Source organism: Aulonocara stuartgranti (assembly GCF_965226115.1).
Source record: "Aulonocara stuartgranti genome assembly, chromosome: 12".
In the NCBI taxonomy this organism is placed as follows: Eukaryota; Metazoa; Chordata; class Actinopteri; order Cichliformes; family Cichlidae; genus Aulonocara; species Aulonocara stuartgranti.
Window position 1 is genome coordinate 34,214,375 of NC_138948.1, and position 23,316 is coordinate 34,237,690.

The 23,316-nt window shown below is 41.7% G+C and overlaps 1 protein-coding gene across 2 annotated transcripts in view; it reads right to left on the reverse strand.

Moving 5' to 3' along the window:
- sema4c (sema domain, immunoglobulin domain (Ig), transmembrane domain (TM) and short cytoplasmic domain, (semaphorin) 4C) overlaps positions 1-21,891 on the reverse strand; it is a 113,000-nt gene extending 91,109 nt beyond the window's left edge. Inside the window, exon 1 of one of the 2 annotated variants that reach the window (XM_082555961.1) lies at positions 21,234-21,891. The gene's annotated coding sequence lies outside the window, so the exon portion shown is untranslated. Of the gene's footprint in view, positions 1-8,502; positions 8,549-21,233 lie in introns of those variants that run through there. The other variant, XM_082555962.1, reaches the window with a different exon arrangement.
- Between the last annotated feature and the right edge of the window lie 1,425 nt (positions 21,892-23,316).

Below are 23,316 nucleotides of genomic sequence, written 5' to 3' on the forward strand. Positions count from 1 at the left end.
TGTGTTAGTCGGTACTTTTGCCAGATAATTGTGGTTCATGGATTTTTGAGTTAGACTACAAAAGAACAACCAGGATTCAATTTGTTCTCATCAACTTTGAGACGTGGCCTTTAGATGTGTGATAAGGAAAGATCATAGAAACCACATTTTTTAAGGTGGGTTTGCAATGCCTTATGGGAAGTTTGACTATAGGGTTTTACTGCATACAGCACAACACCACGTTATGGAGGCTCAACATATTCTGGCTGTTGCCGCATTCATTTTCTGGAGTCAGGAATGGCCGTTTTGGGAAGCGAGGGTGGAGCTAGCTAATTTGGTTAGCAAACCTTACAGTTTGAGTGCAAGGTGCAGACAAACATATTTGTTAATTAGTGCTAATTCATCAACTACCAACATGTAAAGGCATTCAGGCTAGTTCAGTGATATGAATTAGCACCAAGTAAGGCCTACTAATAGCAACTGGCTAGTGCTTCTTACCTAGCCTAGCAATCAAAGCGGCTTTGCACTTAACTTTAACTCAGGCCTTGGTCACAAAAGCCTCAAAGCCTGGTCAGTTTTTATCTTGCAACCACTGGTAGCCATGAAAAATTGATCTGCAAAATTGCCCCAATGGTGGTTTTGGCTTTCGTAACTGAGTCCCTCTCATGACTTGAGTCAGGGGCGCCACTGACTAACCAATTGGTAGCATGAAGTCTGCTGACGACACATTTATGGATCGCCTATATGTAAATGGCCTGTATTTGTATAGCGCTTTACTTAGTCCCTATGGACCCAAAAGCGCTTTACACTACATTCAGTCATCCACATTTTCAAACACACATTCACACACTGAAGTAGGTACCAAAAAGTACCTGGTACCAGATACTACAACCGAATACCCTGGAAACTGAGTCAAACACTCTGCAAACACTTACCAAACACTCTCTATTTATAAGAGTGAAACTGTTGAAAAGTGTAACACAATCCCAGAGACTGTTTGCTTTTGCTGTATAGTTGGGAATTTATAGAAACTGACTCGCTTTGGATCCAGCTTCGTGTGGCCACTAGAGGAACTGCAGCTTGGGTTTAACAGGCTGACAGCCTAGAAGCTGTAGAAAATAGATCATTACTTCACCTACATCACAATAACAGATGAGGCTCAATAAAATCGTCTTCATCTAATTCTAACCCAGACATAAAGTTCAGGATCTAGAACCTGTAATTTATTCATGCAAACTGTCATCGCATGCGGCTTTGTCACTGGGAAGCTTTTTCAACTTTCCATCAACTGTCACAAATTGCAGACCATTTTGAATAATATCAACATAAACAAACCTTTATGCGGAGAAATGTGAAGCTCATTGGTAGCCTGAAACATGCTGTCAGCCCTCGAATCAAAGGCTCAGCAGTCAATTTAAAATGGGGGGAAAAAATGTTCTCAGTCTGCAATGGAAGCCACATCTCCACACAACCAACGCCAGTGTCGGGCAGCATGTTGAGACAGACTGGCAGCATGTAAATACAAACTGGCCTGCTTAAAAGGATGCGTCAAATTTAAGAGAAATCTGTCATTCTGTTTTTATGATAATTTAGGCCCATGCTGAGAAATTCAAAAGCACTGTCTGCATTCTCCTCATTTAAAACATGAAGGCCACTGAGGTAAATAGTTGCAACAGTAAAATCTAAACAACAAACCACAGCACTTCAATCAACTGCTCTTACAAAATAAACACAGATTACAAAATTACTAGAAAGTACAGTTCAGCAAGCCCTCGAAAAAAAGCATTCACTGGTGCTAAGAGTCAAGGCAAGAGACGAGAACTAGGCCATTTTATTGCTGCAATGGAAAAACAAAAGCGGCAGGGTGTCTGGGTGGCAAACAGGGAGTGGGGAAAATGACAGCAGTATAAAAAAAATCAAATAAAGACTAACAATAAATGAAGTGCAGACGAGGACTGTGGTCACCAAGCAGAAGTCAGAGACTTTCTGGCCACAACAATCACACATTCTGCCACTCCATTTTTTATCTGCCGTATTCGTTGCTTTCCTATTTTTGTCTCCATCACTCTATCACACTTTTTCTGACTGTCTTTCATCATCTCAGACACTTCTCAGGCTCCTGTTCTCCCTCTATAACCTTTCTTCATTTCAACCTCCATTGTCTTTTTTCCTCCCTCTCCCATATTCTGACTTTCTCTCAGCCTCCTCTTTTCCAATCTATTTAGCTGCCTGCCACTGCATCTCTGTCTCTGTTGGGCCACTTTTCTTTGAAGTCATAATTCCACACTCTGGGAAACACAGTTATTTGCATTCTTGCCAGAATCTTGAGATTGATACCGCTCTCATGTCTGCATGCTAAATACGAAGCTAAAGCCAGACGACAAGCTAGGTAAACTTAACATAAAGATAGAAAATAAGGAAACACGTGGCTCTGCTTTAAAGATGAAAAAACAAAAGACAAAACACATATACTGGTTGATTAGTCCACCTATCTCTAAATATCTGTAATTATCAGTGTTCATGTTCATGCAATTAAACCACAGGTTTCCTTTTAGATGGATGTTTTTATTTTGTGAAGAGTAAGAGTCGCAATTAAAAAATGATGAGCCATGTCAAAGTAAAAATGGTTCAACATTTTTGTTTATTGTTTTCCCAAACTAAAAAGTACAAATTTGTTTAGCATGTAGCCTTTCACCTAGCTTAGCATACTGAATAAAAAAAAACAACATCTACAATGGCTGAAAAATTAGCTAGTTTTAGCTAGCAGTTATTTTACAAACTGAGAAGTACTTCTTGATCATTTTTTATCCACCAAGAGAAAAAGATTTTAGAGTAAAGATATGATGGTAATATATATTAGTTTGTATCTTACTAAAAAAACAATACGCTTCAGTTTTACAAGCTTCAGAAAAGATCACACCTCAACACATTCTTAGTTATCATAAGAATGGCAACCTTTGCATATGCTTGTACTTGAGTTGGATTATTTATTTAGTTAGGGTGTGTTTCTAAAGCCACAGTAATGTCTCTATATTGACCTTACAGGAAAGGATTTAATTCCTATAATTTTTTTAAAGAACTGATGAATAGCATTATTTAATGATTGAATGAAAAGCTTTATTAAAATGATTTATGTTCAGTTCACTCTTTATTTGAAAATTCATCTTTCAATAAACAAACTCAGCATTAACTAGCATTAAGCAACACGAGTACATACTTAGCATATCAATACACACTGCACATAAAGGTTCTTAACCGCTATTATTCACCTCATGTTTGCACACATGTTGTTCACACCAACACAAATGTGCTCTGAGAAAAAAGAATTTAAAGAAATGCCCAGTTAAATGACACTAACAAAACTAGGCTAACATATGGCTATGACATAATGATCAGTCATGAGGGGAAAATGGTATTCCCCAACTGAGTGTGAGTGATTTCTGGAGGTTACAGTTGCTAGCATGTAACTGGTTGCATAGATCTGCACAGTCCTGTACTGAAAACCATCTTGCTATTGCTTTGGACCCTAGCAGGTTGCCACAGTTTACAGTAGATTGTATGGCAGATGCTGGATTCTTTGTAAAAATTTGAAAACTACTTGCCAATAAATACTAAAACTGTAACAAGTGCATCACAAACTGGAAACAAAGAATGTCTACCTTCAAAGTAAAAGTAGTATCTTAATACAGAAGCCAACACATTTCAAAAGCCACGACTTTTACTTTGAAGGTGAACTTTCTCTGTTTCCAGTTTGACTCCAGTTTTTTTCCCAGTTGCACTAAAGCTTGGAGAGTAAATATTGATTATTGGAGGCAAGTCAATCTGCTGGTGTCCACTGTTAACTAGGTTTTTGGTGCAGCACCCACGTTTCACCCAGCAGCAGCCAGCATCCTCCATCATCATCTCACCAACCGCTTGGATTGGCGTTTGGTTGGCGGGTTGGTTTTTGAATGGGTTTCCTTTGGTTGCCTGAGTTTGCCAGGTGATTGCTGATTGGTGTCTAGGCCTGTGTGCCTGAGGCCATTCCAGAAGCTAGTAATTTAACCTGAGTTTGTCTTTTTAATTAAGCTTCTGAGCTGTTGCACTGAACTTTAATATTGCCTATTTGGTCTATTGACGCCTGGTGCTGGCAGCTGTTGTGGTGATTCCTTTTGCATCATGATTTTTCTGTTAGTTTAAGTATATATAAAAAAAAGCTAATTTTATCATTTACTAGTGAAGTGCTTGTTTCATGACTGAATGCAGACTATTCACATAAATTAAATGATAAAGAATCAAACAATTCCTTCTGCAAGACGAATCGATTGGTTCCAGCTGCTGGTACTGCAAAATGCAGCAAACACACTCACCCACTCACAGTGACAGCGATACACCCTGATGTCTTTGTAGTCTGGTATCAACACTAAGGCGCACTTTCCCAGGTGTTTGAGTTTCTGAGTCAAAGGTATTTCATAGTGAATGAAACAGCCCACAAAAGAGAAGCACACAGCATGCTTCAAAAAGCCTTCATACTAATTACAAACTGCCTGTTTGTGATGGGTTTTTTAAAGTGTGGGAAGTGTGGCACATTATGACAGAACAAGAATATGTGAGATCAGTGTGATGAGTGCGTGTGAATGTGTTGGAATGCTACAACCCATGTTTTCAAAGATTTTACAATGGATGCCCCCAGCCCCCCGTGTGCATGTGTGAGCATGTGCCCACATCTTAATCTCACTCAGACAAACCCAGCAGAGATTGTAGTAAATGCTGTTAATAAAGTCTAGCAGGAGATCTGTCTATCATGCATGTAACTGTGCTAACACATACACAAATACAGACACATGATATGGAGATAGCGCTAGTATAATTAATAGTAATAATAATAATAATAATAAATAGTAACACTAAAATTACAGCCTTTACGCACATACACAGGATCAGAGACAAACATCCACACATCCGCTCACAAAGAGACAAAGATGCACACTCACATATATTCAGACACAAAGACCCACACGCAGACAAGCTGACAAAAACATTACCAGAAATACACACAGACACGCACACACTGCGACAGACGGTGTGGGTTTGACAGCAAGCAGCAGATCCACCACTGCCACTGTGATGCACAAAGCAACCCCACTGATCAGCGGCACAATCCCCATGTGCTGCCAGCGCAGTGGCAACATGCTGCGACGGTGAACGCACCTTTGTGTGCGCCGCATAATACGGCAGGCGTACAATGCTGCAGCAGCTCATGGACAAAGCATTCGAGCGCGTCCGCCCAGCTGCGTGTGACAAAAGTCAGAAACACACAGAGCACCGTGACGGCTCTCACACAGGTTGTCGTTCATGAAAAAGTGTGAACAAATGCAAAGGCGCTCACGTTAAAAGGGGCTCATAAGCAGTTCCTGCTCATGAGTAACCAGAGGGCCGCAGCCATGAGTAAAATGGGTGTAGCATTAATTCTGAATCTGGTTTTGGTGAAGAATCTGCAGAACAGATTGATCAGAAGTAGACTTTTCTGAGTCACTGCGATGAGGCTGTTTACCAGCCTTGTGAGTCTGTCATGTGTCATGCCATAGTGCGGACCCGATGACACCTACTGCAGCAGGAAAGACGCTTTTCAGTACTTGAGCTTGTGCTCATATGGATGCAGTCAGACCAATAAGCAAAGGGAACCACTGAGCTTTTATGGTAAGGTCCTCAGTGTATGATTGAGAACCAAGAGTACAACTGAAGCTCTTATATATAATTCATAGGCTATAGCCAGCACCTGAGGATAGCATAAACACATGTGAAAGACAAGGAGAATCTGCCTTACCTAACGGCCAAACCACAGCAATCCACACATGCTGTCAATTAATTTGAAAAACAAATTGTAAAGAAACTAAACTAAACACACACATGAGGCCTACAGAAACACAAATTATAGTTTTTGCACTTTCGGATGGAGATTTAGATATCTATTACGGCAGCTTCTCCAACAAAGGCAACGAGAAAAATACAGACACACGCTCAGCAAAACCCACAACCCCACCCCTCCTTTACCAAGCTAAGCATCGGGGACACACTCTGACACACTCAGCCGAAACCACACAGAGACCCGCCGCGCAGACAGACACGTCAGTGCACGCACACACAGACAGACACAGCAGCTAACTTCATTTCAAAATCAATTAATTAAAAAGCACAGTCCTCTCCCACAGGGAGTGAAAGACAAATTTGAGGATTTTAATCCTGGTACACAAATCAGAGCTGTTCGGCCACAAAGATATGAGAGGACAGGATGGATAGAGGGATGGACTGTCAATGAATTTTAAGAAGGGAAGCCCATTTAAAATGGTCACATCTATCTATCTATCTATCTATCTATCTATCTATCTATCTATCTATCTATCTATCTATCGAGAATCAGCAGAGAAAGCAAGCAAGACAGAGGCAGAGTAAGCCTGCTGTAAGTGCCTGTTGTTGGGGTTCATCAGCACCCCCCTTCACTCCCTCGCCGTCTCTTTGCATTAGCTTTAAGGCTTTTTCAAAACAGACATTATTGATTTTTTGAAGTGTTGAATCAGAGGGCTGCCGCGTTTATCTGTGTGTGCGCCTCTGCGTGATTTGTGTGTGCGTGAGAGGGTGCGTGTGCACCCTGGCTGGTCTAACCTCAGGCAAAAAAATCATAATAAAGAGTTAGCTGTTCTCTCCTCCCTGGCGTTCCTAAAAAAGACTTTGCCTAATAGGTACGGGAAAGAAAAGAAAATAACACTGGAAGATAAACTGAGCATGCAAAAGTGTGCGAGCAAATGCGCACATTTGGCAGTTAATGTGTGAATGTGCTGGCGAAAGTGAGATTGTGAGCAATTGACAGAAAACACCTGGCCTTCGGTACTCGACGGACTGTTTGAAGGAGCGCTGAAAGCATAAGTAGTATAGTATTCACCTTCTTCCCTCAAATAAAAGTAGCAAGTAATAACTATCAGAATAGATTTCCTTTAAGGTTTATCTTGGTAAACATCGTATGCAAGACTACCAGGATGTGTCTCTGCAATGCGCCTCAAGGAGGAAACACAAAACTAGGAAGAGGCTTGCTTGATTTTGATAATGTTACTGTTGAAGCCTCGTGCAATGTTCAGATAACAAACTGCTTCTAATTTTCCACAACATCAAACACTTATTTAACAACAACAATTAAAAAACAACATTTTTTATCAGGCAGCAACCTCTGAAAAGCCGATCAAACATAAGTGGCAAAAAAATCAGTTCTGCAAACAACCACAGGAGGCCGTCACTCCCTCTGGGCTCCCATGTTAAAATGGCCATAGTCAGAACATGTGTTACAGTCTAGTCCAAAAAAACTACTTTGATATTTGTAGCTTAATTCTGCCTTGATAAAGGCTGAACAGGGTATAACCTATTTATAAGTTACCCTTTTGGATTTTGTTAAAGCTTAAGTTAGACATGACTCTGATTGATGGCTGTGCTGACAGGGGTAGCTGTAGTTGATTACTGTCACTAGGGCTTATTTCTGCTAATTTAATTAATTTAACTGGACTTTTGGACCCTATTTGGGATGTTGGTGCAAAGTAGCACCTCTCAAATTTTAGAGTCAGTCACACTAGAATAACAATAAGACAGCAAACTCCTCTTGTCTGGGAAAACTACAGCGCGATATCTGTGGATGAGTTTCTGTTTGTCTGTCAGTAGTTAATATGAAAGTCTCTTTAATGTGAATTTCTGTGTATGTAGACAATGACAAATCTGCAGACACAACAGATTTGAGACTTTTGCTAATTTACCACAGTTAACTAGCGTATTATCATAAACAGATAGCATGTAATTGCCCGCCCGACCCCATTTAATCACAGACTGATTGGAGACCGACTCCATCTTATCGCCATTTTACCGTTATCTCTGACACACTAACGTCAGTTTGAAGACGGTAATTGACTACGAGTCATCACAGACCTGGCGTCCGCTTTCAAAGCAGCTATTTCAGAGGCAGTAAGATTTCACACAGTCGCAATAATTTTGGCCGGGCCACGGTCTCCAACCACTGTTTTTCTAAACTGTAGCTAATTGTTCAGCTAAACTTATATAGCTTCACATGCTGAACTACTTGATATGTGCTATAAATGCCTCAAAACTATCCATAACTTCAGTAGTTGATTAAATATTTCAAGAAAGAGTTTTTATTTATTTCTCCAAACACAAGATAAAAGAGTTTATCTCTATGATAATGAATGGATCCTCATAGAGAGATCGTTGAAAAACACACAAAGAGTGGAGACAACAGGGGCGGGAAGAGAATAGGAGACAGTACCGAGAAATAAAAAAAAGAGTGGTAAGCTTGAAAAAGAGAGTGAGAAGGCAAAAGCCAGACTGGAAATTGATGGTGTAATTGTTGACTGCTGGTCAGCTCTTATCTTGGTTTCTCAGGGCCGTTGTCTGGGCAAGCCGGCTTCCTTTTTGCTTTTCCAATTGCCGTCTCTCTCTAAGAGTTGACCAAACCTGGCAACCTGAACACATTTCTCTATTTTTTTTTACCTCTTGCCAACCTTTCCTCTTGTATTCATCCCAGTCGAAATCCCTCTCCTCTTATCTTCTTTCTGTCGTATTATTGAGGCCTCGTCCCACTGAGCATCTTCCTTTCTTTCCATCTCTTTCTTCAAACGAGTCAGGCTTCATGCAGAGAGCAGTGGACTGGAAAAGAGCAGCGGGAGATGGGTGAGAGCGCAACCAGCCTGCGGATCAGAGGTGAGTCTGCAGCAGGACAGGGGGTAGGCGAGAGGGGCCAGTCCAGAATTGCTTTCTCTTTTTCAAACCCGCCCCTCAACAATAGGGGCTATTGTGTCTGCAGCTGCTCATACAGACAGACTCAAAGGAGGATTTAGTGCTAGATTTCAGGTGAGACCATTAAGGTGCTAACAAGAACCATAGCATGGCCTGAGATAAGCTAAGTGTGGAAAAAGTGAATGAAAGAAGCTCAACAGGAGTCTTACAGTTTTTCTCAGTCGCTTTGGTGCATTTCTCACAACAGAATTAAACATTGCACAACAGTTAGTTCAACCACCACAACATGTAGTCGTTTTGGCACAACCCTGTGGCGGTTTCACGTTCACTGCGTCCAAAGGCAAATGCCTTTGGACATGAAGCAGTTGAGTGAGTACAAATATCTAAAGAATGGTCACGTTTGACTTCCTATTCATCACTATCTCCTTTCTTTTATCATGAATGTCACAATTATTTATACTTGTACCGGCTGAATAGTCATTGTCCTTACAACTAATAGTCTTCATTGCATTGCTTGTGTCAGTGCACTCAAAATTGTTGAACATCTTGTCAAACACTTTGTACACCCATTTTGAAAACCCTATTTTTAAGGAGTTTCCATGAAACCCCTGCACACGTTTGTATATCTTGACGAAGCGGGATTCAATCTTGCAAAAGGCGTGAACGAAATCACATTGGAGAAATAGCCACCATTGATGTCCCAGGCCAACGAGGAGGAAATATTACAATGTGTGCAGCAATCTCAGAAAATGGCGTTCACACCCATATTCCTCGTATTGGTGCATACAATACACAACACCGGTTGGCTTTTCTGGACGCTCTTTATAGGGACCTAATCCCACAAAATGAAAGGGATGATCCTGGTGACAATCGGACAATGTATGTAGTGGTTTGGGATAATGTTAGCTTCCATCACTCTGCTGTAGTCGGGCAGTGGTTTGCAGCACACGACAGGATACTTATGGAGTTTCTTCCTCCTTACACTCCATTCCTAAATCCAATTGAGGAGTTTTTCTCTTCCTGGAGGTGGAAGGTATATGACAGGCATCCACATACCCAAATGACCCTGCTAGCAGCTATGGATGCAGCTTGTGATGACATCACAGCAGAGTCCTGCAGAGAGTGGAGTTGACACTCCAGAAGATACTTTCCCCGATGCATCGATAGAGCTGACATTCGCTGTGATGTTGATGCAAATATGTGGGCAGACAGACGGGAGCGTCTAGATATCAATGATTGATATGCAGCAGTGTCTGTTTTTCAGTTTTGTTTTTTTGTTTCATAACCACTGGAGTGAGGTTTACTGTCTAAGTGAGTTTATGTTTGCTGTAAAATGTTTGATTTACTGTATTTCCCCAGTTTGCACAATGCTGTGAACAGTTTCAATTAAATATTATCAAGAGTGCATATGGAGTGTCTTGATTTTCCTTTACAATTTATGGTTTTCAACATGCCATGCATGCTGTCCAGACTTGACATGTCATTGGGAAGCACCTACAAAGAAATCCGTCACAATGAGAACATGTTCAAACCATTTGATTTTGTGACCAAAGGTGCTGGTGTAATGACTTGTAATTGTGACAGCCCTGACACTTTGTTTGGTATCAGTACTTGCTTTTGATGAATGTATTGTCTGTTTTGCTCAAGGGATTTGTTGTTGATGCATTGACAACTTATTTTGGACACCTGACTTTTCTTTTTGATGGAGTGACTCACTTTTGCAAGTTATCCACCATGTTTTGCAGTTTGCACTAATTGTTTTGAGAAGTGCCTTAGTAGTGGTGGAGAGTTCAATTCTGTTGTGAGAAATGCACCAAAGCGACTGAGAAAAACTGTAAGAGGAGAAGACTGAAGCCGTCTTCATGATCAGCAAACGTTATGAGGATGTGTCCCGGTTTTTAAGCTAACTGCATGTGGAACAGTGTTAGATATCATTGCATTTACTGGTTAAACAGTGAGTTTAGCATATGCATGAATGATTCACTCCCTGCATTGCCTCTTTCTTCACGGCTCTTGTTTAATAAATCTTTTAGATGGTACTTGTGACATGATACCTCTCTGTTGCAGTATTAGCAGCTGGTATGAAGACTGTGCCGTTGTCTAATTTCAGTCACAACAGATGAAGAAAGAGATCGGTGATTCATGGACGTGGATCAAGGTAGATACGTCACGCTGAGATCCATGAGGCAAAATGTGATTAGTCAGACAGGGGGCAAGTCATCTCACTCCTCTTCATCGCACATTACATTGTTTTCTACAAATCACGCTGACTCCTTACTGAGACGTCTCCAATTAAGGCAAAGATATAAACCACAGATGTGTAGGCATTTGAACAGTATGGCGCACACACTGCCTTCCATCCTCTTTGCACTGACCAAAAGTTTCCTGTAGTATGTGAAAGAAATGCTTGGTTAGTAGAAGTCTACCTTGACTTTTCAATAAGGTTGGATAGTTATCTTTGAATTTAGAAGTGCTACACTGGGTAAACACCTGTATTTTCACCTGAGAATGGTAATAAGTAACTAATTTTCCTACAGGCCGAGCTAACCCACGACAATCACAGGAGGAAATAAAGCAGAATAGCGCTCACCCTCCTTCTAGCTACGAAAGCTAAGCTACTCCCACACACAAGCTCAGTGGAGATCTCAGAGAGCAGTCATGTAGGGGCCCTCCTGCTGCCGATAAGCCTCCACTGGCCCTTCTGTAGAGCCTACCCTGGAGAGAGGCCATTAGCCTGGCTGCAGCTCCTTCCTGGATAAGCTGCAGCTTACCAGCCGACGAGCCGCAGGGCAACTTTTTTTATTGTCCTTTCAAAACTTTATGCGTGAGTGTGGGGCGATAGCTTGGGAGGGGTTGCGAGTGCTGTAGCCTGCAATCCAGCATGTGTGTGTGTACATTCAAGTTGTGCCCTCCCAGCACTTCCTGCACTAACGGCCGGTCCCACGGTAGGAAAGGCGAGCTCTATCCGACCAGAACAATGCCAAAAAAAGGCTGTCATAAAAACAAACTACCATGCTCTGGTTAGCACGGGGGAAGAGGAGGGTAGGGGCCTACTTTCCTTTACACACCCCCTACTGCACTGCATCTGGATCATTATTCCCATACACACAGTCTTAGTTATGCAGGGTTTGAGCCAGTACTTTAACTGTTATCTTCTGCTGCTGGCCTGGACACATTTACATAGACTATCCAGGACAAAATAATGAATGAAAACGGCAAGAAGCAGCTGAATATGCATACTCCATGCACACACACATAGCAATGCTGCAACTGACAGTAAACAATGGGAACCTCCGTATACACAATGGCTCAGAGCAGGACTGACGTATCACCAAGACCTGAATAACAAAAGAAGGGAACAACTCCAGTGGTCCTCTCTGCACAACACATCGCCCAGTCAACTGAGCCAGAATGCATTTGCTGACTTGGAACAAGCAAAATAACAAACGGCTGACTAACGTGCAAGTTGGGGGCCTCAGGAAACATGCTAAACAATCTACACGGTGCCCCCGAAACACAGTTGGCTTACGGACAAGGTTTTTGTTTTGGCTGAGCATATTACTATCTCTTCCCCAATCCAGCTTTACAATTTCAGCCTCAGCCAAGCATGGGCAGACCCAATAAGCAGCATCAGATAGGATAGATGGGTCCATCTGCTATCTGAAAAGGAAATTACTAAATAAGTATCAAATATAATGGAGATTTCTTACCCTGAGCCCCTCTTCGACTCGGGAGATGAAAAAAACAAATAGGAAACCCAGAAGCAGTGCAAATGGATTGGTATTGATTTATGTAGCCTACTATAATTATAGATGCGAACAGCAATTAAAGAAATACATCAACATGAGGCAAAAGAAGTGTTTGCTTTCATGCCAAGAGTTAGCTGAGAAGATCAGAAACAACCACTCCACTCTCATGTCAGAATCACAGTTCTTGACCCAGTGGTTATCGTCTTTGCCAACTGCTATAACAACAAAGTGTCATAACATTTCTTACTTCAGCTGGACTTGCTGTAGTTTTGTCCTAAACAACAAGCGTTGCTGTTTCGAAAATATAGTCTACATTGCTAGATAAGCTACAGAACAGGAAAAGGAAGTTCAGCACTCAAACACAAACAAAATGGCTGCCAAGATGGTATCTGTTGTGCGGTTTGAAACTTGCTATAGGGCACTTTAATAGTTGTGAAAATGATGATAAATTATTAGCTAAATTATTTTATCAAGCTGATTTGTGGTTTCTCACTTTAATCTTCAATGCATATTTTATAGAAAGTAGTAAAAGAGTCAAGAAGTCCGTAAACTTAGCTTAGCAGGAAACAGTTAGCCTAGCTTAGTCAGAAGCCTCCAAATCCCATCAGCTTTCTGTGTTTTGCTCTGAACAAAAAGCTAATATATAAATTATAACAAAGCTATAAAGGTAAAACAAAGCATTGTTTAACTTTCGGACTAGACCAGGCTAATTGCGTTAGTTTCTAGATTTTCATCTAATCTAAGCTAAGAGTTCAGTTCAGGATTAGAGAGGTGGACTCTGTGGTTTTTGTTATTTACTCAGGTCAAACATCAACAGCTGTAGTTTTACTGTTCCACAGCACTTTAGCAAGTGATTCTGCTCACAATCTATGGCTTTATAAAACTGTGTGAAATTGACTGACTGAAAATTGTATTTTTGTAATTTCAGATTTTTCTTTATGCAATTTAGGCTACACACTTTACTAATGTACCGATAAATATACATTCACAGGCCACTTCATTAGAACTTAGAACTTTTAGAACTTTTAGAACTTTTATTGTCATTGTACAGTTGCTTGTAGAGTGAAATTCGGTACACACGTTCAACTGCTTGCTGATGCAAATATCTTACCATCCAATCACAACCAGCACGTCATGTGGCTATGGTCCAGGCCACCTGATGAGTTCAAGCTTAGCATCAGAATAGGGAAGAAAGGTTGATTTAAGTGCTTTAAGTAGCATGGGTGTTGGTGCCAAAGTATTTCAGAAAGTGCTGATTGATCTGTTTTTTTCCATACAAACATCTGTAGGGATTACAGAGAATGGTCCAAAAAAAGAGGTCAGAATTTGGTGTAAACACCATTAAAGTGTGGCTCCATCCCGCCTTGTATCAATGATTCAGGCTACTGGTGATGGTGTAATGGTGTGGGGGATATTTTCTTGGCCAACTTTGGGCCCCTTAGTATCAAATACTTTGGAATGTGGTGGAATGGATGATTCGCATCAAGGATGTGCAGCCAACAAATCTGCAGCAACTGTGTGATGCTATCACGTCAATGCAGATCACAATCTCTGAGGAATGTTTCCAGAGCCTTGTTGAATCAATGCTACGAACAGTTACAGCAGTTAAATGGGTCTAACTCAATACTAGCAAGGTGTACCTAATAAAGTGTCTGTGATTGTATATCAGCCATGATGAGTTTAAGTCTAAATAGCAAGTGTTCATTCTTCTCTGATCATAGTTAATCTGTGCCGCAGCTATGTTTGTAAATCAGATGCTTTCACATTTATACTGAGTGGCCTGCACTGCAAACCAAAGATGAAAAGGAATTTCAACAGTTGTGATATTTCCAGCTTTTTCAGCAAGCGAATCCTGAGTCTTGACAGGCCGAAGATATGGAGAGGACTGAAGAGATACAGAAAGGAGAGTAGGCAGGAGAGACCAAGCAGGACAAAACCACAGAGGCTAGAAATGAGGCCTGAGAGAATGAGAAGAAGAAGTAAAAGAAAGTGTGAGGGAGGAAGACGAGCATAAATCAAAAAGAGAAAGGACAAAATCGGAGAGGGAAGAAGGGATGAAGAGATGGATGAAGACAGGGAACAGATAACCCCGCTACAGGAGCTCATGGTACCCTTTTATTCACTGTCCTTAAATATTCTAGTGCAACACACACAATAACACATTTGTCTTTATTTCTGTGAAGTCATTAGGCTGAGATTATTCTCAACATTTAATCTCCAAATGTTCTTGTTTTATCAGTAAAGCTGAGGGTAAAATGAATGTGTGCACGCTATATGATTAGATAAGTAACAAGAGAGGAATTTACCATTAGTTGAATAATCTTCCTCTTCAAATGTGACGTAGCAAAACAACCTGATTTGAAGACGTTCCCAACGAAAGGCAGGAGAAAGACGTTTCCACACTCAGTGGTGCCACTCTTGGCCATGGCTCGACTATTTCCTGTGACCATCTGAGAAATACAGCTGTTCTCGGGATTGCGGCTGTTGATTAAATGTGTTTGTGTAGCACGTTGCAGCACTGCATCAACAACTGTAGCTTCAAGCTGTCATAAAAAATATCAGCTGTTCAGTTTTTATCTGTGAACTCCGGGCTGTTGTTCCTGTAGCCCCTCATTAAGGAAGCGGGGGGAAAGTGCGCTGATATATTACGACAAGTTTCACCGTAAAAATGGATTTGTGAAATGTTTGGCGACTCTATTGAGCTACAGAAGTAGATTTTGTTTTATTCTTTTCAAATGTGTACCACCTTGTCATCACTATATGATCTTTTAGGTCTGCATCCTATCAAATCTCAGCAAGAAAGTGATCGAACTTGCAGAAATATCTGCTGAATTCAGCCTCACAACTTTCACACTATTCTTTTAAATAATCTTTAAAAGAGAGATGCACACTCCTCTGTTGCTGTCCGCCAAACGTACTATGTTATATATATGCATATGTATTTGTTCTGTATCTCAAGTAAGCAAAACTCAATTTAACCTTCTAACTCCAAGTGTCCTGTTTTACATAAAAACTTGGACCCAGTTATTGTTAGATACAAACACAAATAGCGTAGCTAGCAGGCACCAGATGGCCAGTAGTGGTCAGCTGGTAACAAACAAGCAGGTCAGGGCTCTCCTCCACCTCCATTCTGCCCAGCATAAATAATGCAGAGGACTCGAGCTACCAAGAGAAACTCCACCGAACTCCTCTAAAAGCCTCGAGTAACTCTCCGAGCAAGTCCTGAAAAGGGGTGTTTACTTGTGGTGAAAGAAAAAAAGAAGGGGCAAACCTTTGTGTCATAGCAGGGAGCTACGACACAAAGGTTCTGTTCATTCATTTGTGTCAGACAACAGTAATTAGATCTGCGTGATGACTGCACTGCATTCTGACATCTTTAAAACTGCATTGATCAAAGCCGGGGGGGGGGGGGGGGGTGATTTCAGGTCAGGATGAAAAGCTTTGATAAACAAAACTTCTATATTGTAAAAATAATGAAAATCTGGTGCAGACAGCTATACTAGCTGCACATATTTGCCTCCAGGACCAACATTCTGCTCCATATTGGATTTTCCACTAGTCTGACTTTCCTGGAAACACTTTTCGTCCCTTAGGGCTTATTTATTTATTGATTGCCCCAAAGGATGATGGGGGGAGGCGGGCTGGCTGCATCATTCACAGAGGGTGACATGTATTTATTACTCCTTTGTACTCTGTATTCTGAGCGTAGTGAATTTTTGGCAATATTGTTAATTTTTTGACAATAATGTCAGTAAGACTTCATTTAATTTACCTGAATTGATTTGGAGAGATGAAAGGAACATCTATAACAGCTGCTCCCGGGGCATTCAAGGTACTGGCACAACTATTAGAGCCACAAAAAAGGATTACCCTAGTATCCTAGCATAGTTTTCATTCACAGTAGACTGAATGTGCACTTGTCTGTTCAATTAAAGTCGAGCTATATAAGTGGTAAGGGTTTACACTTTGGCAATGCAAAAATGACCTCATCATGCAACTCGAGTTGAGCCGAAACGAGTGGAGGGGGTGTATGTGAGCGTAAGTGGGCAAGAGAGATAGAGGATGAGAGCGAGAGAGAAAAAGAAAAAGCTCAAAGGGAAGGGTAAGTTGCAGAACAGAAAAAGCTTCTCCTCTCGGAACAACTGCAATCACAGCCGCAGCCAAAACCCCCCCGGATCCGTCCTTGCTGCCTAACGGAAACTTCTCAGCAGGCCTTAAAGCAACTGAGACGGAGGCTGGAGGTTGTGCAGTGGTGTGTGTACCATTCAGCATGAGCACAATTTGTGCTCTGCGTTACAGGAAGAGTGCCATCTGTAGTACTTGGACAATAAATGACGACCACGTCAGTTTTAAGAAACGTCAGAATTTGCTGAGACAACTAACATGCTTGTGTGTTTTCTTAGTGTCTTTCAACGGTAATGCATTCACATTAGGAAGAAATGCAAATGTGCAAAGTAAAGAAATCCAAAGTTCTGTCGCATTTTCACACGGCATGCTTAACTGCAAAAACCAATGAGGTGCTTTATGGGATTTGAATATTTAATCTAGTATTTAGTTTAGAAATGGAACAACAAAACAAGTTTTTGCAACACATTCAATTTATTATATAGGCAATTCATTACCTTACTTAAGCTAATTACACTTGAAATGAGTTGTTTTTAATATTACTCGCCATTGAACACGCCAAACGATAGTGAAACTATGAAAACTGTAAAAGTCTTTGATTAAAAGTTGTTTTTTACTGCTGCAACCAACACATTTCAAAAAACACAACTTTAACCTTGAGGAAAACAGCCTCTGTTTACCGGTTTGTCCTGACTTTTCATAGTTTCACTAGCGCTTGGAGGAGCTTGCAAGTGTTTGCAGACGAGTTGGCATCTTCCATGCAAACTACTAGCGACTCAGGCAACCTACTAGCAACCAAAGCAATTAAAAAGAGAGTTTTGAGTGATGCACTTGCAACCACTTTGCAACTAGCAACTGCTAGCAACCTCCAGCAGCAGTTGCAAGATGTTACCAACCATTATCCAAACCACTCGAGCTTCTGACCACCTATCCTACAAAATTCCTCTACAGCAAAGACGACAATAATGCACTTGTATACCAAACAATACAACAGAGCATGTGTCATTAACACATAGAGATTTTTCAATATTAGCAAGGCAACAATTAGCAATATTAGCAAGGCAGTTAGCACTGACATCACCATAGGTGCTGACGATACATCCTCCTACTGATTTAACATTTTATAGTGGTCCCCTCCCTTCCTCCAAATGTCCAGAATGGATGCCAAAGAGGAACATAGCGTTGTTCTTTCAGTTTTTTAGTTGTAATGAGTGCACCAGCTGGGCACTTGTAGTGCACTTCATCTAGCAGTACTTATAGACTCAAAACAGGGGAAAGGCAGGGTGTAAGAGCAGAAGTAAATAATTTTAGACATATGCATTAGACAACAACAAAAAATGCATAAAATGTGACCGGGTTTAATTAAAGGCGCTCAGCGTTTGTGATTAATGTGCTAATGACATGCTAATGTGTAACACTATGTTAATGTTTGAGTTTCATGTGTGTGATGTTACTCTTAGGAACATGAAGGCACATCTTGCGCGCGCACACACACACACACACACACACACACACACACACACACACTGTCTTATCCATACAGCATAAGGTTTATATCACTTTGAACCTGAACCCTGACACATTTGCCACAGTGTTCCTTTAAACACCTTCTCTAAACATCAGCCTTTCCAGCCCATACTTGCAACACGTTGTTCCCCTCACACACACACACGACCCATCTGCTTCAGCTCTCCGGACCTTGCATCTGGCCTCCCATGAACCATATCTCTGTTTAACACACACACATACACCGAGGAGCTCTAAAAAAACCCCCACAGAATCAGTGCGATTATGTTTGAGCTGCATTAGAACACAGAGGGCATAGCTCGAAATGTGAACTCTTTGCACCTCAGCAGGAAATACAGACCAGTGTGAAACAGAAGAAACAAAACAAAATCTGTTTCTGTGAGATCCTTTTTTTTTTTAAGCAAAGAAAAGCAGATAGACTAAATCGGTCCTGGGATGAAAGGACGTTTTGAAAAAAAAAAAGAAAAAAGCCTACTGTGGGAAGCTGGCACATCAACTGTTGCTCTGCAAAAGACACAGAGCCTCCAAGGAAATTATGATGAGCGGATTCAGATCCATACCTTCGTGATACACCACAGCCGGCGTGAACACAGGCTCTGTGTGTTCCCGTATGCAAAATGAGTTACATAATCAGCAATGATCCCATCATTGTTGCATTTTACTGTGTTCAGCTGCTTGGTTGTGGGCTGCAGTACACGTCGCGCTGACGTGATGCATGTGACACTGGGGTGACGATTAAACGCACGCAAACGGGCGGGCACAGAGCAGACAGGAGGCATCTGCCTCTGTCACGACGTATGGTCTATGACGCAGTGTTGACCCCCACGTGTGGAAACTGCCTGTGATTTGTTCTTTGTTGCAGTTTTCCGATGGGACATTTAAGAACTTTGGGGCTAATGCTGCAATGCGCCTCTTAAGAAACTTTAACAAGCATTTTTTTCATTCTGTAAACAAAACACTCACATCAGTCAAAGCGAATCAGTTGCAAAACCTTGGAATAGAGGGGACCAGCATGGATGGCATGAAACCCAGACAAGACGGGAACACACACACAAACAGTAGGAGACTTTCCACATCAGTCAAGCTTTTATGAAAACATCAAATGAAGCTGGGCACGTGCCTGTAGAGGCATTGCCATTTACATGTGTGCGCTATCAGCCTGGATGACTGTGTGCCATTTCACTGCATGTGTATGAGGAGCAGCTTTAGGAGTGCATGAGGGGGATATAGGAAGGAGGCTGGCTGTCAGGATGTGGAGTCCATTGTCTGTCCAACAATGAAGAGATTGAGTCGGCAGGAGTCCTGTGGCTCTCTCAATAGAGGCATTAACATCTGGGGCGAGAGGGCTACAGTGTGTGTGTGTGTGTGTGTGTGTGTGTGTGTGTGTGTGTGTGTGTGTGTGTGAGAGAGAGAGAGCGACAGAGTGTGTGTCATTGTTGCGAACACCCTGGATAAAAGTGGATTTTTAAGTTTGTTTTTTTTAGCCTGGGAATAATGCAGATGTCAGGAGGAATCCTTCAACAACTAAATTGGTTTTGAAAGATCTCTCCTTGTAACCCGCTTCACTGCCGAATAATCTGTGCAATACTGCGCGTGCCTTTAGTGAGGATTATGTGTCTACTTTTCTTTTTTCCCCCTCAAAGTCTGTGAACTTGATTTATACCAAATTAAAAGGTGGGTGAATTGAATTTTGGCAGGCTTATCCACTGCTACATCCCTCTGCACGGCAAATGTCAACTCGCTAACTCTGATTTCTACTCGCTTATTGCTTCCATTAATCTTTGCAAATGACACAGTGACACAAGCGGACGCACAGAGACCTGCAGAAGCCACCCGCCCACCTGTGGTACAGGGAAAGGGAGTCTCCTGTGACAGTTACACAAATATCACAGTCAGAAAACAGATCCTCAAGTATGATATCACTACTAAAAACCTATCTCCTCTGTCCCACATGGCAACAGCCCTTTGCAGGGACCCCCAATCCAACACCCTTCCTTCCTTCTTCTAAACTACCACCTCCTTACACCAACCCTCACTTCCTCACTGTCCAGTGTGGACACACGCCCCTCCTTCCACCTTCCAACCCTCCTCCTCCTCAGTAATTACAATAATCACTCAAGTGAAGCTAATACTTACTTCATTAAGGCAAAGGAAAAAAGAAAGAGAGGGAAAGAAGAACAAGGAGGAAACCACTCCAAAGTAATATCTCAAACCAGTGGACTATTGTCACCATAAGAGCTTCATTTTTGAGTATTAACTGAGGGATACAGGCAGCAGTTGAAGGGACTCCGTTCTTTCTTTCTTTGTTTCTTTCTTTCTTTCTTTCTTTCTTTCTTGGCATCTGAAACTTAAAACCTCTTCACAAATCTAAAATCCACACATGTGCACAAGTGCAGAAAACTTTGAAATCTACAAAGCAGTTTCCCTTCGCAGGAAGACGACAGCGGCCACAGTGAGTGAGGATTACGAGGGGGATCTGTATTGGTGTTATTAGAGGCGGAAAAAAGCACTACCAAGCAAAAGAAGGTGCCTAAAAGTTTGTCTTGTCAGGCACCAGACTCGCTCAGAACTTAAGAGCCTGAAATACAGGCAGACACAAAAGAGATCATTCTCAGACTGCTGCACCAGTATACACCGAGAGGTCAGCTTCACGTTGTGCGTTTTTGCTGCACGGTAGCATTGCCGGGCTGTGATTGTGGAGGTGCAGCGGCAGCACATTACAGTAGATGCACAGAAATACAGTAGAAAAAAGCCCGGAGTTGATTCCCTTCCAACTGCCCCTGACCGCAGTGCGCTGTGTTTACACAGCGCGAAAAGGGGATAAAGTTGCATCGCATTGAGCCCCAAAACTGGCAACCCAAAACACCCCAAATCATCTGTCTATACAAACGCACTGCACCTTAGATGGTGCTGTTTTAGGAAGAAATTTAAAAAAAACGTGGGCTTCTTGGCAACAGTTGGAGATTCGGACGCTCCGGGGTTTGGGATGTTTTCTGCCTCTGCTTGCTTCGTTAGTGTGTTAAAATCCAGCCGCCTCACAGCGCTGGAAGCAATATTGCCGAGAAATAACGAGCGCACACTTACCTTATTATTACGGTGATGGTGCTGATGATCACGGGCAATGCGTCCTGCGCTTTTCCTCCCCGCTCTCCGTCCTTCTCTGACGACTGGAGCCAGTATCCGTTTCTGCCTCTCTGTTTCTCTCTCTCTCTGCTTTCTCCGTTATCTCACGTTTGTTTTTGAATTTGAGTTATAAATTATTCCACATCCTCATCAATTTCTGATGCTCTCTCTCGCAGTTCCTCTCGTATCCCCTATGCCTTTTTTTCCTCCTAAAAATGTTTGGACTATAAGGCAAATCAAGCCATATGATCCTGTCATTCAGTTTTTCACACAGAACTGGCTCTCCGCGCAACTCCCTCCCTGGGCTTTGTAACACGAAACCAGGCGAAGACGAGGAGGAGGAGGAGGAGAAAATGAGGAGGAAAGGGGAAAAAGCAAAGAAAGAAACGAGAGCGTGGATTGAATCCACTATCTGGGACCAGCTAAAAGGATCTACCCGCCTCCCTGTCTCAGAAGTTTCGGCAGTCCGTACCAAGCAGATATGTCAGAGTGGTCGTCGCGCTGCGTCTCTGTGCCAATGTCCAATGGAAATGATGTATATGGGAGTGTGTGTGAGGGGTGCGTGGCGCTGCAGCGTGTGTGCGCCCCCAGCCTACTTCTGCAGTACGCATCACAGCAGGGACCTGAGAGGATTTAAAAAAATAAAAAATAAAAAACCCAAAGAAGCACACAAACAGGTCTCCGCCCATTAGCCCCTCAGAACAAGGGTCAACAGCAGAGGACCCCCCGGCAGTCATTAGATTTACTGTAGAACATGCACGTTTCTTTCTTTCTTTCTTTCTTTCTTTCTTTCTTTCTAAAATAAGTCTGCCCCAACCTGAGGTCAAAGTCCCTTTATACCTCCGACTCCATACATCTGACACCCAGGACTTGGGTGGTGGTACGCCACTGACCACCAAGCTTAGCATAAGAGGTGGGATCCAAATATGATAGCAGTGATATCAACACTGGTCTTGGAATCGGACTGGTACTAGGATACGTTGTGCACAGTTGTGTTAATTATTACTTTCCGGGAATTAAAAAATACATCTCAATAATAAACAATGAAAAAGGTCTGAACCTTTTTGTGTTGACTGTCACATCTACTTTATTAAAAGTGAACAGCGCAAATGAAAACAACCCAAAGTGTTTTAGAAACATTCCAGGTCTCAAAAAAAAAAAAAAAAATCCCAGTTTCAAAACATGAAAAGCTGAAAGGTTTGTTTTGTTGTGTTAACTAAGTATTGTGGAAAGTAAAAATCATAGTTATTAAACTATGGTCATTAAAATTTTTTTTCAGAATTTGCAAATTGTTGATGAATCCTAAATCAAACAAAATTTGCAGTATCGCATGGCACTGTTTAACATCTCTTAAGCAGATGTTAATGCGGCATTATAATTATTATTTCCTTTAATAAAGTTACTAAACTTGTTGTCAGATGAAGTCTGTAACAAATGTTTATTTTTTTGTATTCATTCTCTAATCGTCTCATGAAAATAAAGAAACATTAATCTTAGTTTTCTAAGATTTTGTAATCTGCATCTCCTCTGCACATTTTAATGATGCGCTTATTGATTGCTCTCAAAACTCAAAATGCTGCTCATCTGCTGCCGTTATAATAAATGCTCAGTCTCAGCAGAAGAAGACAGATATATTAAGTATGATATTAAGTGGGGTAAGTCTTGGATTCTTTTACTAGTAAACGCAACATTATTCCCTCCGATATGAGTTAAAGTCCTTCGTCATTCATGTTTAGCTAATTTGAAAGCCTTACCCTCACTTACCCAGTTTAGGGTCACTGAGGGCTGGAACCTATCCCAGGTGCCATTGGGTGAGATGTGGGGTACACCTTGGACAGATCTCCAGTCTGTCGCAGGGCTAACACAGAGAGACAGACAACCATTCACACTCACATTTACAATATGGGCAATTTAGGTTTAGGTTGGTAGTCCATTTGGTGGACTGCTAAGGTCACAAGTCCATTTCTGTCCTGTGACGTACTGGTAAATCTGGTGTCACTGTGCTGATTATCACAGCGAGGCTAGCGACCACACACTCTCACAT